Below are 15,187 nucleotides of genomic sequence, written 5' to 3' on the forward strand. Positions count from 1 at the left end.
AACTGACATTCTCGTTACAATGAGCCCGGTCCCTTCTGTATGGGATCTGCCTGGCCCCTGGACGCATCTCGGTTTATAACCCTGTGATTTCAAAGAAGCGTATCCTAAATTAGTGGTTCGAAAATGGGCCATGCTGCACTCCTGTTTCCCCCTCCCACTCCAGGAGATAACTGGCTGTGTCTGGAGACATTGCCGGTTGTCACGACTGGGGGGACAAGTGCTCCTGGCGTGGGGGGGGGGTGGAGACCAGGGATGCTGTTCCACACCACACAGTGCAAAGGACGCCCCACATCAGAGGGTCATCGGGCCCCAAATGTCAGTTGTGCCGAGGTGGAGAAACCTAGGTTCTATGCAACGTGATACGGGGTTTAAGAACAGGGTCTTGAAGCCACTCTGCCTGGTTCCAAAGGTCTCTCCACTTACTGGTTGTGTTGTCTTGAGTACCTTCCCAAAAATGGTAGTAATGATGATTTCTGCCTTAAGGCTGCCGGGGAAATTAAGTAAATATAGATAACTTCCTGGTGTTGAGAACATTGATACTGGCTATTATGACCTGTAAGAATTATTTTTGAAATAAAAATGGCAAGATCCAGAAATCACAGAAAATTCATCACGTATCCAGATTGCTGGAGTTGATCTGAAATCCTGGTTTTTCTTCAGGTTTTTTTTTTTTTTTTTTTTTCCGTCCCCATAGACAGCATTCCCTTTAACCAACACACATGCATATTCGAAAAGTAAATAATTTTTCAACAGGAAGTTCACAAGGGCAGATCGTTATTATACAAGTTTTATGTACAGAAAACTAGCTCATCACAGGAAAGCAGTGGGTTTTATTTGCAATGTTTATTCTTGCTCCAGATAAACGGCCACCCTGTAGAAATCAGCACAGGCTGCACTGCACTAAGAGCAAAACACAGAAGCCTGAAGTACTACGCTTGTGTGTGCAGGGGGAAGGGGCGCGGTTGACCAGCACAGAGCGTGGGGTGCCGGGTGGATCACGTGCACCGTCCTCAGGACGGGTCTTGAAGCCGGTGCGTGGAAGCTCACTGGTCTTCCCAACAAGCCTGTCCCTCCTCCAACCCGATTCCGTGTCGTCTGCCCAAGATACGCCATCCTTGAGGGCTTCTGCTTGATTTCAACATGTAAGGAGGGGGCAGTTTTGCAGAAATTACTAGGATCAGACACACAGAAGACAGCTGGAGAGTAAGCAGGTCAATTTTTCTCATTAAGGTGTGGGAGAAACAGTCGGCCGCGTGCTGACGGCCCTCCTCACCTTCGGCAGGGAAGGCAGGACAAGCTTAACAGGTAAGGTCACACCACGTGGCGGTTCTGCAATTCCTGTCTGGCCCCTCATGAATCCACGGGGGTGAACGGGAGGGAGCCCGTGACTGTTCATCACTGAGACACCCACGGCAACAAGGCAGGGTGTCAGGGGCCTCCATTTCAATTCCGTGATTCCAACAGACAAACAAAAATCAGGATGATTTTCTTCCCCCTTTCTTGCTTGCTTCTTGTTTATGCTGTCAGGAAGGCTTCATCTGATAGCTTGTGTTTTGAGTCTGTCTTTTGCATTGTCTACGTTTTCCCGTATTTGAGGGAACTGCAGAGGTGTGTAATCACTGCAGCATCTTCTCGCTGCTCAGAGAGCTGCTTTATAGAAAAATCACAGGCTCGTTGAGTCTGTCGGACAGGATTCCAGGGAAGCCCGGCAGCTGGGTTCTCAGTCCTTCTTAAATAAATAGCAATTTTGGTGGCAAGAAAACAATGATGGGAAGCAACAGTCTCCAGTCACTTGCTGGGATCCATGTGCCCCCATGGAGCCCAGGTGATCCAAAAGGAAGACATGTTGGAAGCACAGCCTGTTCTGCAAATGATCTCCAAAGCCTTTCCAAAGTCTGCCTTGGGAATGACAAGCTTAAAGCACAGGTGAATGGGGTGACTGAATCGGATTCCTTCCCATTGTATGGGTTCTCTTTTAATTTTGTATGTTTCCCCCATGCCAAATTTTTACCTTGACCAAAGGGAGCTCTCTCCCATGAGAAATGAAAAGCTCAAGAAAATTCTGAATTTCTCCTTGCCTTCCCATCACAAGATATTCATTCATTTTGTAAATTTTATTGAAGTATAGTTGATTAACAATGTTGTGTTAATTTCTGCTGTTCAGCAAAGTGATTCAGTTATACATATATACACATTCTTTTCTTATATTCCTTTCCATTATGGTTTATCACAGGATATTGAATATAGTTCCCTGTGCTATATAGTAGGACCTTGTTGGGTATCCATTCTATATGTAACAGTTTTCATCTGCTCATCCCAAACTCCCAGTACACCCCGCCCCCACCCCCCTCCCCCTTGGCAACAAGTCTGTTCTCTATGTCTGGGAGTCTGTTCCTGTTTTGTAGATAAGTTCATCTGCCATCACAAGATGTTAATAAGGACTGGGAGAGATCTAGTCCAGAGATCTAGTCCAAATCTGGCCACACCTATTCACTGACCTATGGTCTCCACAAAGGCAGAGCTGAGTTGATGCAGCAGAGACTGTATGGCCCGAAAAGCCAAACACATTTACCATCTGGCCTATTATAGAAAAAGTTTGCTGCCCCCTTGTTTTGGAGTTTAGAAACCAGAGGCCCAGAGTGGTGAGGTGACTTGCCAAGACCACACAGGTAGGTAAGGATGGAGGCAGGTGCGCCACGTTTGTTTTCAGGGCTTCGCGATGGATCCACGTCTTACCTCTCGGTACCTATTGGGGTCGACACATATCACACACTGGCACGGTTCACCACATAAGTTAATTTAAGGCTATAAGAAATGCCTTTGTCCTATGATCGGCAAAGAGAAAGAAGACGATGGACAGGTTGCCAACTTTTAGGTGGGGCTGCATCCCTCCAGCGATATTTCATGCCACCACTGATGCATGCTGTGTCCATCTGCATCAAGAACAGAATGTCGGACTTCCCTGGTGGCACAGTGGTTGAGAATCTGCCTGCCAATGCAGGGGACACGGGTTCGAGCCCTGGTCTGGGAAGATCCCACATGCCGCGGAGCAACTAGGCCCGTGAGCCACAACTACTGAGCCTGCGCGTCTGGAGCCTGTGCTCCACAACAAGAGAGGCCGCAATAGTGAGAGGCCTGTGCACCGCGATGAAGAGTGGCCCCTGCTTCCTGCAACTAGAGAAAGCCCTGGCACAGAAACGAAGACTCAACACAGCCATAAATAAAAAAAAAAAAAAAAAAAAAAAAGGGAACAGAATGTCAACTCCTAAATCATTCAGAACCTGGTCAAACGACACGCAGTGTCAGGTTGCTTGGTGGGTATGAACAGAAGACCTATACCTGAAAGCAAATTTCTCCCATTAGGTGTCACATGATGAGAAAAAGATGGTGACACCCCATTGTCTGATGACAAAAATCATCAAGGGATGGAAGATTTCCCCAACAGAGTAAGGCTTTGCCTCTTCCAATCCAGCCCACTAACACATGCAAGAGTTAAATCACTCTACATAGTTTGTTGCTTTGCCGTCCGAAATTGTTCCACCCAGGAAGTCGCACCTGCCCCCATCCCAGCTCAGTCCCATCTGCCTTATTTCCCACTCCTCTCTTCTGTGTATCCCAGGCTCAGAGCCTTGGGGCACTGAACCGTCACAGAGGACACCTGAGGAGGTCCCCCTTGGAAACGTGCCACTCAGAAGTGGTACACTTTTGCTCTGCTCCAGAAACCCATTTGTCTGGGATACTTCGACACCACCTGCACTGGCCACCTTCAGTCCTGCACCCTGGAATGCCCTTTCCTTTTCACACATTGCATTTCTGAAGACTACCAGAAATACATCTTCTTGATGAAACCTTGTGCAACCCTATTCTGTTATGGGTTTTATACCTTTTTGATCCATCATCCAAAGTAGACACTTCGTGAATATCTCTCTCAAGGCATGTCTGACTCTCCACTTAAGTTCATAGTCTTTTGCATCTCACCCATTAGACCATCTTAAGGGCAAGAGTTGTTTCCTTTGTCTTTCTAATCTTCACCCCACCATCCACAGGGTTGGTCCTCAACGAAAGTTTGTAGAACTGGGCAACAAGAGTTAAGAAAACTTAATGGATTCCTGTTTGTATTAGCCAGGGTGCTCCACAGAAAGAAACAAAACCAATGGGAGATATGTATCTATGTGTAGATCTATCTTTCTATCTATTTATCTGAAGATCATTTATATAAGGAATTGGCTGACACAGTTATGGAGGTTGAGACGTCCCAACACCTGCCCTCTGCAAGCCAGAGGCCCAGGAAGGGCCTCAGTCTGAGTGTGGAGGCCTGAGAACCAGGGTAGCAATGGTATCCTTCTCCGTCCAAGGACAGGACACCAGTGTCCCAGCTAGCAGTCAGCCAGAGAGACTGAGAGGGAATTCAACAATCCTCCATTTTTTGTTCTTTTCAGGTCCGCGGCAGATAGGTTGATGCCCACCCACCCTGAGGAGGACCACCTGCTTTGTCCCGTGTACCGATTCAATGCTGGTCTCATCTGGATGTATCTTCACAGACACATCCAGAAATAATGTTTATCCATCATAGGTGGATATAGGTTTTTGTCTTTTCTTTTTAAGTGTTGATATTTTAACTCTCCCTATCATGAGGTGCATGCAGAAATAACTTCACATGCAGAAGTGTTCTGTTAAGGGCCAGAACTGCGCAACTGCTGTGCCGTGTGAAAGCAGCCGTAGACAGTATGGAAATGAACGAGCATGGCCGTGGTCCAAAAGAAGTTTTCAAAATCAGATGGGGCCTGCATTTGGCCCATAGGTTAGAGTTTGCAGCTCCCTGCGAAAGCTCAACAGAGAAATTGTGCATGTGCCTAGGAACACAGAACCAAAGGCATGTTGAAGAGAAGATGCCTTCACATATGTCCTCTATCCAGGAAATAAATAAATAAGCAGATGTTAATTTTCTCACTAGAAAGCCTTTTTTTAAAAGACATTTTCCTCAATGCCTGCAGGCTAATAGCAATGAGCATCATTTCACCTCATTTTATTTGCTTCTGCTCACTCGTTGCTTCAAACTGTTTGCGAATCACTTGTTTTATGGAACTGTTAAATCTCTGGAAACTAACTGAGCTCAGAAATGTGGGCCTGGGCTGGATATTCTTCTTCTTCTTTTTTTTTTGCGGTACGCGGGCCTCTCACTGTTGTGGCCTCTCCCGTTGCGGAGCACAGGCTCCGGACGCGCAGGCTCAGCAGCCATGGCTCACGGGCCCAGCCGCTCCGCGGCATGTGGGATCTTCCCGGACCGGGGCACGAACCCGTGTCCCCTGCATCGGCAGGCGTACTCTCAACCACTGCACCACCAGGGAAGCCCAGGATATTCTTTTGACTATATTAAAATGGAAAAAAACTACTGTCCTCATTTTTCTACAATGCTTATTGTCATCGATTCATGAAATCTTGAGCAGAAGTGAAAGCTAAGGGGCAGCTTGGGTTTAAAGGGCTACAGATAGACTCATCATCCCATCTATGAACTAATATTAAAAGATTGACACGCAGCACAGGAAAATCATTTTCCATCACTTCAATATTGGAACCAATCTCATCTTTGCCCTCTGAGGTCCGCATCCACACACTTTCTTGAATGCATTGCATCAGGTTAAAAAGTGCATTGCTCTTTCCAGCCATTGCCAGAAAAACAAATTTGAGTATGATTTATCAGATATTCAGAGAACTACAGAGAGGAAAATGGTCTGTCGATAGGACAAAGGGGGCTGTTGACGTTTTTGTCCACAAGTTCATGAGCTTTCTTTCCTGTCTGGGTAGATTTATTATCTTGTAGAAACTGAGTCATCTCAGCATGGATTTGAAAGACACATATTAAACTTTTTCTTAGGCATTAGTTGGGCCAATTGTAACCTGGGGATATTTGATAGACAAGTCCATGGTGCTGGAGATGAGTGGAAGGCGGAGAATTTTGCAGGCACATGCCCAGTGTGTCTAGACAATCTCACCTTTCCGGTTTAGCTTGACTGTGGGCTGAAATTTCACAGGAGTCTTCCTGGCTTAGGATGAGAAAAGCCATGGTGTAGAGGAATCCTGCCCCTCCCCCCCCCAACTTCCACATCCCCTCTTGTCTTAAAGCGGCACATTTCGGTGAAGTCTGTGGTCATTTCTATCTACCGCTTCTCGCTCAGTGTCTTTGGATACTGAAAGATAGGGTCCCTCTGGGAGTTCTACAACATTCAAGGTGGTTTCTGAAGTTCTACTGGATGGAGCAGGTCCAAAAGATTCAAAATTGTCCTGAAGCAGCAATTCTGCCATTATCCTTATAGAAAAGGACGAGCATCCGTCAGCGTCGGAAAGTGGTCCTTTGAGAGGAGTCCCACTTTCCAAATAGTTTGGGACAGGAATACACATCAAACCGTGCAACGCTCACGGAGAGTAGTCAGATGCGGGAGGTTCTCGAAGACGCAGAGATACCCCAGGATATGAATTTCATCCACTTTCTTACAAGCAGCGTTTCTAAAACCCCTAGGACGATAGAAACCCTGTGTCTCGGGAGAAGGAATCATAACTCTTCGCATGAAACGCGACACTGGAGAGGCCGTGCAATCGCTCCCGTGCTCCTGGAGCGTCAGCGGGTAGTAAACCAGGCGGATCTTGCCAGAAGTCAGACTGTGACTCGGGAGGTCTGGGGAGGCGCCGGCGGGTCTACATTTCTGACAAGCTCCCAGGCGGGGGGATACTGCTGGGATACAGACATTGGGTAGCAAAGGGACAGAGTCCACCTGCTGAAGCTGCCCCTTCATCTTCTGAAGCTCCACTCACCCCCTTCAAGGCTACCTGAGTTACTGCTGTTGGAATCCCCACCCGGCCAGTGGTTTTCAGTCAATCCCAGCTGCACCTTGGCATCAACCGGGAAGCTTTCAAATAAGGCTCCTCCCAGAACTGTGAAATCAGAAGCTCTACGCTGCTGCCTGGACATTCTTTTAAAAGTGAGATAAAATTCACATAACATAAAATTAACCACCTTCGAACGTACTATCCAGTAGCTTCCAGTACATTCACAAGGCAGTACAACCACCACCACTAAGACGTTTCTGAACATTTTCATCACCCCAAAGAAATCCTGTAAGATTAAGCAGTCCCTCTCCATTCCCCCTGCCCTCAGCCGCTAGCATCTGCTTTCTGTCTCGAAGGACTTGCCTATTCTGAACATTTCCTATAAGGAGAGTGAGACACAATATGGTCTTCTGTGTCTAGCTTCTTTCCCTTAGCCTAATATTCTCAGGGTTTGTCCACGCTGTAGCCTGTGTCACCCCTTTACAGTGAGTACTGTTCCACTGGACACACAGACCACACTTTCCTGATCCCTTAAACTGTTGATAGACAATCGGGCTGTTTTCACCTTTGCTGACTCTGAGTTGCCCTGTTCGTGTACATCTGTTTGAGCACCTGTTTTCAGTTCTTCTGGATACGTGACTAGGGGAGGAACTGTAGGGTCGTGCGCTAATTCCATTTTTCATCGAGGAAACGCCCAACTGTTTTTGACAGTGGCTGGACCACTTCGTGCGCCCACCGGACACTGACATTTTTTAAAAGTTCCCCATGGAGTCCGAACGCCAGCCAGTGTTGACAAGCTCTGCCCCATAAGCAAAGATGTCCTTGTCAGCCCTCTAAACACATAATTGTTTAATTCAGTGGAGCCCCTGGACCAGTGGCAAGAGCATCAGCTTGGAACTTGGCAGAAGTGCACATTCTGGGTTCCCACCGCAGACCTACTGAATCAGGAGCTCTGCACGCAGGCAGAGTCAGCCCCCGCTTCATGAAAGTCCCCAGGGCAACTCTATGGTTTCACAACTGATGCCCTACATACAATTTCATAACTTGCAATATTTTCACCTAACTCTGCATCTTGTCCATTTTCCCACATCATGGATCATTATGTGAAAATATAACTTCCCACTTTTATCTATGATATCCTAACACAAAACAAGCCTATGATTCACTTAACCATTCCTTCTGGGGGGCCTTTTGGCCTTTCCCAGTTTTTCCCCAATATAAATCGCGCTCAGTGAATATTCTTGACAATAACTCTTTGCCGACCTCTCTGTATATTTCCTTTGGTTCCATTTAGAATTATAATGAGCAGATCGTAGAGTTTGCACATTTTGCTCCTTACCCTGTGCTGAGTACTTCTTCGGGTATGAGCTCTTCCCATGGATGGAAATCCTACATGTCACGAATGAGGAAAAAGAAATGAATTACTGGTTACGTTGAGTATATAGGAAATATTGGCTTGATTGTCCTACCAAACCGGGGGGAAATAAATACAGAGTCACGTTTATTCTCTAAGACTTTTCCAGTCTCCCTCTGTTTCTTCGGTATGTATGATGCTTGAGCCAGGCATTTAAATTCTCCTCTTATTTCTTTATCCACATTGGAAGCGGGGAAACACACTCTGTCTCCTTCCCGGGAGCTGCTCAGAATCAGCAGAGGAGAGGCGCTCCGTGTGGGGAAAGCACTTTGTAAGCGCAGAGCACAGCGCAACGTGTGAGGTGTGTTTATAAGTACATTCACTGCTTTGAACAGTTCCCCCCCAGAGGTGCCCCAATGGAAATATCCTCATTTGCTTTGAGCTGACACTTTCATAAGCCTGACCTATGTGGTTTTATTTGCTCTGAATTCGTAAGTGGCCGGCTCTTTACATGTGCTATTTGAACACACTCCTTAAATAGCTGGGCGTCAGTTCACCTCAGTTAGATTTTGTAAATAGCGCATTTCTGGCTTTATTTTCCATTTCCCAAAAAAAGAAAAAAAAAGGCCACGGATAAGGACGTGCCTCATTTTTCTATGACCGTATTCGGTTTGGAGCCCCCCCGAAAGTGTGTATGTTGCCTGTATTCTCATTTTTATACAAGTTTACTCTCTCATTGGTTTATATGATCAACAGGCACAAATAAGAAAAAGGATGGGGAGAAAACAGCCAAGTAATAAGCCCTACAAACCTGGGGAGCCTACTGTCGGGATATGTGAACTCTGCGGCGTTGAGTCAATGTGGAAAGCTCTTCTTTTCTTGACGGTGTGACATAAAATGTAGAAATACCTTCAGTGTAAATACCCTTCCCACTTTGTGAAATCAAAAGCCCAAATCAAGCTCTTGGCACAATGAACATTAAAAAATATGCCAGGTATGAGAAGTAACTCACAGTTCTGCTGCAAACTTCTCTGATAACAAAAATATGAATAATTTCTTCCCCTCCCTCTTTTTGCCCCCTGACCTAGGGCGTTGGTTAAACCTTCGTGTGTTTGATGTCTGCTCCTGTCTACGCCCTTGACACACTGTTTCCACTGTATGCATCTTGATGGACGTTTCCTTTGGGGGAAGAGGTAGCGGAGAAACACACAAAGAAAACAGCACCAAGATACAGTGATGTGCTGGGTAACATACTTGATACTGCAGTTTCCTTTCTAAAGCTTCAGAGCAGGTTCCCTACTTAATGGAAACTCTCAGACCAAAGCGAAAATAGGTACCAGTGTCCATTTTCACCCGCGGCTGTAAAAAGCCTCGGCTTTCCTTCTAAACGAGGAACATTTCTAGACCCGGAGAGGGGCAGTAAGCAATAATGGACTACAGCTCCGGAAGATACCCATCCCCCATGCCACGAATAACACTTCTCCCAGTAAAGAGGCGTTTTGAAAAGACTATTCTGAAGCACAGAAGAGAAGCTTTCAGGGTGCTGTAATGAGCCAAAACGAAAAGGCACGGGGCTGCGAGAAACAGAGCTGCTTATCGGAGCAGGGGGCTCATCTGTCGTTTCGCTCCCTTTTCTCGCTGAAATTCTGGCTCTCCCCAAAGTGTGGAAGCTGCGACTTGCTAAGTGGGCAGCCTTGAAAGGTAAGGCTGAAAACGCCCTTTATCGGCCACAGAACGCCTGCTTCCCGACTAGGATGAAGGTCAGCCACCAGGAGAAAGGGATGCAGATCTACCTGGGACCTTGGTCCAGGACTCAAGGCTCAGCCCGCTGCCTCGATTTCAGTAGGCGAACCCTGTCCGCGTTCCCCTGTGCGTCTCCGGGGGACTCAGGGCTCGCCCGGAGGGACGTGATGTTTGATTCAGCCCCTCGGAAGCGTCTGCTCGCCTAAGTGTCAGGAGCCGGGAGCAGAGACTCATTTGCATCCGTCCTGCTGGAGGCAGCCCTCGCAGAGCGAGCAGCCCTCGGCTCGGGAGGCTTCCGAGGCGGCGGGGGAGTCCCCGCTTGGTTTTAAACTCAGAGGGGTGGGGGGAGAGGACTGAAAAAGAAAATGAAGCCAATTTCCAACAGACCTGACAAAGGCAGGATTAGATGAAAACGGTGGTGTTTGTTTAAAAGCGGGGAGAGCGTGCCGGCTACAGCCTTGATCTCACGTTAGTTACTTGGTACCGGCTGCAGCCTGAGAAAGCCGCATCTGTTACGCAGACGGCGGGGGTCGCCAGCGCTGATGGAGGGTGTAGGAGCGCCAGGCAGAAAATGAATTAGGTCTTGGAATGCCAAACTGGAAAACCCACTGGAACCAGAGCGCGGCACGCCGGCTCCGGCAGGATGCAGACACACTAGGCGCCCGTAGAGCGTGCTTCGTGGCTGCCGCTCATTACTCGCTATTTTTAGGCACAGCGCTGAGAAGGGACAGAGCAGGGCCGGGGGAGCGCGGCCGCCCAGCAACAGGCTCATTTAGGACCAGCCCCCTTCCCATGCTCTGCAGCGGCCTCTCTGTGGGACTCGGGAATTGATTATCCACCCTCCTTGTGAATGTTGGGAATGTCGGCCATTGCGAGCACGCTACACAGGGCGACCTGTGCTCTTCGCGGGCAGAAAAGCAGAGGCTCACTGTGCTCGGAGAGCAAAGGCCCAGGGGACTCCGGCGGAGGCAAAGGGCTCTCAGGACGTTCCCGCCCCGCCCTGCCCTAGGGGTCGGCCTGGAAAAGACTCAAGGGGCCCCCGGGCAGGGAGTGCACTTCTGAGAATGGGGTGCATGCAGGAGGCGCCAGGAGCTAGGAAGGGCTACTGGGGTCCTACACACAGGGATGGCGGGGAGTGGGGGGCACAGGTCTGCATCACATCTTGCAGCCCCCGGCGTCTGCCAGGCAGGTGGCCTCCAGCACCCTCCATTGCGGTTCACTTGCGTCCCCATTCTCACACTGCCCACCAGCACATCGGCTCAGATCCCAAGCATTTCAGCTGCCCCTGGACCAGTCTGGGCGCCACGTGGATGACATTCGCTTCCCCACCCAAGGCAAGGAAGGCGTCATCAGAGTGCTGCCCCGACATTAAGGGAAAGAAAACTCGCCACCCTAATATTCTGTGGTACGTTCTCGTATTTGTGGAACTCACTTGATTAATGACGACAAATGAATCCAGCCAAGTGTCTCATCTTAGAAGGATGGGCTAGATGGCTAAATGTGTGGGTGTACACACACACACACACACACACACACACACACACACGCACACACACACGGCACCAAGAACTAGAGCAACAAGGAAACCCAACCAGGAGAGAGGGAACACGTGAAACATTATCCATTGGGAGGAAATATCCAATCATCAACCTTCAAACACACAAATCCCGCGAGCAGGGAAGGAAGCATTATCACAGGACCTACTGGGGAAGGAGCACTGATTCATCAAACTTTCACAGGCCTGGCACGGCAACAGGTCCAGATGATACCCATGTGGCTTTGAGACTCGCATCTCTACCCGAGAGGCTGATCGCAGGGCCCTGTTTTATGATCATTCTGACGCGACCTGGTGCCGTATGGTGGTTTCCTGGGGTGACCCCGAATGCAACATTCCCCACACGCTCTTGTTTCCAATTTGGACAGAGGAAGGTATTGACACATGAGCAAAGAAGGGAAGGTTCCTGCCGTTCCGAGCCTTCTCGAGGTTAAAAGTTAGGTGACTGAGCTGCCTGCCCGATTCCTGAGAAGGCCTCTGTATTTGTTGCAGGAATAGAAACTACATGTCTTAAACTGTCCAGATGTCTTTCTCTAGGGTGTGAGTTTCATAATCCTCTCTATCTCCTTTGCCTCCATTATAAAGTCCCAGGGGAGTTAATTCCTCTAGGGAACTGGTTCTTAAGTGGCGGGTATTTAGTAAGTATGGGGGTATTTTGGGTTTTCAACATGGCTGGAGGTTGGGGGATTGCTACTGGTACCTAGTGCAGAGGCCAGGGCTGCTGCTAAACATCTTACAGTGCAAAGGACAGCATGTCTGAAGCAAAGAATCACCTGGCCCCAAACGTTACCATGTCAGAGTCTATTCTAGGGTGGTTACAGATGGATACCAGGACAGGTTGAGCCCTACCTGAAATAAAAGTACCTGGACCTGGCAAACCACTAAGCAGCATGTGGGATCTTAGTTCCCCGACTAGGGATCAAACCTGTGCCCCCTGCAGTGGAAGCACGGAGTCCTAACCACTGGACGGCCAGGGAAGTCCCAGGAAAAGTCCTTTCTGCAAGTGGCTTATTTGTTCTTATGTGCCGTACAAGCTTTGTGGAGCCCATAACCACACCAGGTCTGCACCACCTAAGAGAAAACTTGGGCTCTACAGAGAGTTACAAATGTGCAAGTAAGTCCTGGGAACACAGGTGTATTAGATGTTGCCAGGTCCATGCCTTTCCGGTGCCCGACCCCTTCCCCCTTTTCCTCTGTGCAACCCTGCCTGGAATACTACAACTCCATCCTTGGGCACCAGGCACACTTTTAAACACATGGTAGATTTCTGAGCGTATGTGGTAATGGTCTCTGGCCTAGGACTGGCCTTTCCCTGGTGTCCCATCTTCTAAAACACAAGAGCTGGTCTAGGAGCCCATGAACAGCAGCCTGGTCATCTTTAAAAGTGTCACTGGAAAGAACCATAATTAATAAATGTTCTCGGTATTATTGTAACTGAGCAGGACCCTATGGGGCCTTCCCGAGACAGACTCCCACCCCCCATGTCGTCCACCTGCCTCTTGTCTACAGAAAAACTTTCATCAAACAATAAATTTAATCAGAGAAGCGAGAAAATGCAGAAGCAAAGGAAAACAGTCAAAGAGGACAAAATAATAATAGTTTAGTCATTAAACAAAGTCAAAGACCCTTCGTTCCTCCTCAAGGGCTGTAGATCATATTCTGAGCCACGTCCTGTGAGCTGTTTTGCAGATACTGAAACCCCCGCCAGGTGGGAGAAGTTAGCTACATGATGACCAGCCTGTAGCCATGACATAGGCTGCCACAACTCTGAGAACTGGTGTCGAGGAAATGGGAACAAACTGATCCTGGAGCTGAAGACTAACTGTACGTAAAACAATCAAGATGACACCGGTCAGACCACCGCAGGACCAATTTCAAGATGATGGTCAGAGCTGACTGTGCCACTTCTGCATGGGGCCCCCTGCCTCCCCCTGAGCACCCCTGAAACTCCCCTTTAAAAGCTCTTGCCCACTGATCGGCAGGGGGGAGTTGGCTTTTGGACATGAGTCTGCCTTCTCCCCACGCTGCCGGTCTCCAGAGTGAAGCCGACTTTCCTTGCCCGCCAACACTTGTCTCTCGAGTACGGGCTTTGGAGCAGCAGCAAGCGGCCGGACCTGAGTTTAGTGACGTTTTGTGGAATGAGGTTCTCCAATGTTTTCAAAATACGAGATCCGGTTGGCTCACCAGGAAATGTGCGCTCACCTTATCCGAATTAGATGATCTCTCATGATGTCTCGCCTGCTATAAAGCATATGTGCAACTCTTCCAAAAAGAGCCGACCCGGGCCCCAGATAGATCACTAGCCCATCCCCACACTCAGCAGGTCGGGAGAAGAGGGATTCAGTGAGTTCTGGGTTCCCCAAGCCCGGGAATTAGTGCAGGCTTCCGAGCCGCCAGGCAGGCATTTGGCGATGGAGGTGGGTGGTGATAGTTTCCATTAGTGAACACTTAAGTCATGAATGGGATTCTTATTTATGGAACATTAGAGATAACTGCAGTTTTCTTTAGGATTCAGGAGTGGATTGTGTCTACTTTTAGGCAATTCAGGTGCCCTCGGGCAGAGGTTTTGCAAATGCATTCACATAATCACCTTCGAGCAACTAGATCCTGTGTACTTAGGGCCCTTCCAATCACGGCTTTCTATATACTTCTTATCTTCAGGCGAGGGGTGCATACGCCATTTGTGTATTACGCTGCTTCTGCCCAAGGCTGCAAGTATTGGATTATACAAACAGACATCGGTCCCCAAAGGCAGGGCTGACATCCTGGAATTAGATTCTGTTCCTGGGCCACTCAGGAAAACCATGTACTAGACCTGAGACGATGGAGCTTCTAAGGAAAGGGGACCACTTCCACACCATCAGTACCATTAGCTGTCTGACCCACAGGGGAAGGAACCACCTGTGCTCGTTAGTTGTCCTACAAATTCTGCCTGCTCCATCGTTAGTTGGAGTCTGACTGCAGGCCGTTATTTCCTCATTGACAGTAATACAGACTTGCCTCCTGGTGGGCTGTCAAAGTCCTACTCGATGCATTTTCTGTCCCCACGCTGTCCCAGTTACCCTGACTTCTGGGAACAACGTGTATGTCAGGTCAGTGCTTCATGTCTGCAAAGCGCAGAGTGAAAACGAGCTGAGTGTGCCACCTGGGTGCACATGCCTCTCGTGTCTGACAATACCAAGAGTATCAGAGAACATCTTTGTGAGCCCACACCACATAGAGACGCAAGGATGGGTGAGATGCACAGACACAGAGTCAGGGAAAGAATTGAAGGCAAGACTCAGAGGCACAACTGTAACCCAGGGCAATGGTTTCACCGAGTCTTCCGCAGACACTCACCAGGGCCCCAGGTCTCTTAAATGTCATTGTTGGTGGCAATCATGTCGTGCATTATATTTTGCATGATTGCCACCAAATACGACATGTAAACCCCTCTCAGAGACGCATGCCATGGCGACGAGCATCCTTTCTTCCACCAATTTGCACGTTTTATCAGAGAGTAATTCATTACTTCTGGTTTGATCTGAGTCAACTGGTGATAACTCAGAAGGGTTTTTCCTCTTACAGTCACTATTACCTAATTTTAGAGACAGCCTTTTCCCCATAGGCACCTGCTTAAATTAGTAAATCAAACAATGCTGCGTTACCTGTGGTTTTATTTTGCTTTTAAGATTCCTCCATTCTGCAAATGCTTTACATATGGGTAAGAA

At 48.4% G+C, this 15,187-nt stretch overlaps 1 protein-coding gene across 2 annotated transcripts in view; it reads right to left on the reverse strand.

Moving 5' to 3' along the window:
* The window catches only part of PUDP (pseudouridine 5'-phosphatase), a 357,188-nt gene that overhangs the window by 64,583 nt on the left and 277,418 nt on the right, over window positions 1-15,187 (reverse strand). Inside the window, exon 6 of one of the 2 annotated variants that reach the window (XR_007474855.1) lies at window positions 8,165-8,214. The exons of the other annotated variant lie outside the window; for it this stretch is intronic. The gene's annotated coding sequence lies outside the window, so the exon portion shown is untranslated. The remainder of the gene's footprint in view (window positions 1-8,164; window positions 8,215-15,187) is intronic. 2 annotated transcript variants of the gene reach the window in all.

Source organism: Orcinus orca, chromosome X (genome assembly GCF_937001465.1).
Source record: "Orcinus orca chromosome X, mOrcOrc1.1, whole genome shotgun sequence".
NCBI classification, from domain to species: domain Eukaryota; kingdom Metazoa; phylum Chordata; class Mammalia; order Artiodactyla; family Delphinidae; genus Orcinus; species Orcinus orca.